A 2,832-nucleotide genomic window follows, 5' to 3' on the forward strand; every position below is an offset into this window, starting at 1 on the left:
GATGGGGGTGGGAGGGAGGGATGGGTGGGTGATGGGCACTGAGGAGGGCACCTGTTGGGATGAGCCCTGGGTGTTGTATGGAAACCAATTTGACAATAAATTCCATATTAAAATAAATAAAATAAAATAAAATAAAATAAAATAAAATAAAATAAAATAGCTAAGCCAAAAACTTACATTGTGATATTGGTGGGAAGTTTTTAAAAATATGTTTTATTCTTTATCTGAAGTGGGAGGAAAAAAACAAAAACAAAAAAAATCTCCAATTCATGACAAGAGTAATGTAGCACATTAAAACCAAGGTAATCTCAGCAACCACCATTCGAGCTTTGAAAAAAAAAAGCATAAGATTGAATTTACTCATTTCTCCTTTTTCTGCTCCTCTTACATTGTAATAAAATTCTGAACTCATACTGCTACCCTTATCAGTTCCATGCAAAAACATATTCTGAATATGTCCAACCAAGTATAAAATAATCTCTAATCTCAATAATCATTCAGATGGTAAGGAACACAAATATGAGAATTATTTCATAAAGTCCCAAACCACAAGGGAGTTATAGTACCTAAAACTTCTAAGTGTAGTACAGAAAAATTAGTAATTAATTCTGTAGTGCAGTGGAGGTCTATACTTGGTTTTCAACAGTAAAGAGGATTTTCCCTGCTATCAAAAAAAAAAAAAAAAAAAAAAAAAACCACCATTGTAGGTAGAGAGAAAAGCATGTGCAAAGGTAGAAGAGACCAGAATGCAGGCAGGAGACAAGAGTATGAAAGGCTTTATATGCTAAGCTAATGAACAAAGACGATGGTGACTCAGGAGCAGGACAATCAGAGGACAGTGCAAAGAATGAAATGGAGAAGATGAAAATGAAAGCTAATGACCAGTGAACAAACTCTGGGGATTATTCAAATGAAAGTGCTTGAGAACGGAAGAGGTAGAGGTGGAAAAAGACAGGAAGGTTTTTCTTTTAAAAAAGCAAGCAAGCAAGAGCGAAAGAAAGAATGAAAAAGAAAGAAAGAAAGAAAGAAAGAAAGAAAGAAAGAAAGAAAGAAAGAAAAAGAAAGAAAAAGAAATCAAGACTTTGTGGTTTATTGGATATATGGGAATGAAAGAAAGGGAAGGACCACATAACTCTATAGTTTTCTGACCTACAGCTTTCAGTTTTATGTAAGGAAGTCAACACCCAGTTGGTAATATTGATCTTGTTCATTAACTTGAACTCTGAAAAAGAGTATCTTCCTTTGGGGACTGTCCAAATAGGCTACCATGGATCAAAGTTAAATTATGACCATAGGAAGCCAGACATGGGGGGGGGGGGAGAAAACACACACACACAAAACTGTTTAGACACCTTAGAATCAGTCTAGATTCATCTCTACAAACATGAAAACTAGGACACTTACAATTAAGAACTTTTAACTTTCTGATTGCTGTACATATCAGATCCCTCGGTGGAGTTTCTCTTTCAATCTTGGTAAATCCTTCTAATATACACTCTGGATAACAGATTACTCACAAAAAATTACACTCCAACTTTTCTAACACCACTCCACAGATAAAAAGAATGAAAAGGGTATTGTACAAGTATCTCCTGCTTTCCCAAAATTCCCACGACACCACCTAGCTTTTATGAAAGCCCTACATTAACACAGCAAGGTCTTATTTTCCTAACAGCAAATAACCTCTTCACATTTCTTTCGGTCATCAAAAACAGGCACTAATGGAGGCCTTTGCGAAAGAAAAGTGGAAAAACTAGAACTTTTGGAAACCTGGGGATGCTCTTCCCTTCCGGCCATTTCTGTTAAGGCAAAGGTTTTTTTTTTGTTTTGTTTTTTGTTGTTTTTTTTTTTACAAGAACACTCCCCTTGCGCGCATGAGGGAAATCCGTATTCTCACTGGGCACATATTGTAACATAACTCAAGAACTCAAGAAAAGCAAAAAATTATTTTGCACTGAAACAAAAAACTCAGAACATGCAGTCCTAAAACAAAATTAATATGGCGCAGAGTAAGATTTCTACTTTCCGGACTGAATGCCACCATGAATACATGGCTGACAGCCCAACTACGAAGAATGCTGACATTCCAATTTTATTTGAATCTAATTCTCCAGTTCTTTTACAAGGTAAGGTTGACAGGACGGAGCAGAGAAGCCCCAGTTACCTTCCTATCCCATGGGGCAACTAGAAAGTTCCATCAACTCCTTTTTCCCGGAATCAAAGCTTAAAGGTCCTTCAAGTCCCAGCTCAGATGTCACTCCACCAGCACTGGGGTCCCACTTCTGCTCGGGACAGGTTTCTGCTCACAGCCACCGCCGCCCCTCTGGCCGCTTTCCACACCTCCCCTCCAGCGCCGAGGCTGGAGGGCGCCAGGTCACCCCGCCGCCGTCCCGCCCTGGCGCCAGCCGCTCACCGGCAGGGCGACGTCCGGCCGGCGCCCCGGCTGCACTGCAGCCCGGTGACACCGTGCAAACCTCCGCCTGCTAAAGCCAAGCTGCCGGCATCCACGCACCCGCCGCCCGCGGGGACGACGTGCTGGGGGACCGCGGGGGGGGTCAAAGAAACCCCAACTGCACGGCCCGAATCACCGCCCAGGGTCTGCGGTCGGCGGGAAGGCCACGGCGTCCACCGCAGGCAAAGCGAGGCTCGGCAGCAGGGCCTCCAGGTCACCTGCAGCGACGGCACCACTCCTACCTGACGATGGGCTCTCCTCAAAGGACCAACCCTCCCGGGCGGCCAGACAACCGTCGTCCACACCACCTGCTACTTCCTCGGACCAACGTCGAAAGATCCGCCTGCGTTCCCGCCAGTCTCGCCCCGCGCCTGCGCACA

This window comes from Acinonyx jubatus, chromosome D2 (assembly GCF_027475565.1).
Source record: "Acinonyx jubatus isolate Ajub_Pintada_27869175 chromosome D2, VMU_Ajub_asm_v1.0, whole genome shotgun sequence".
NCBI lineage: Eukaryota > Metazoa > Chordata > Mammalia > Carnivora > Felidae > Acinonyx > Acinonyx jubatus.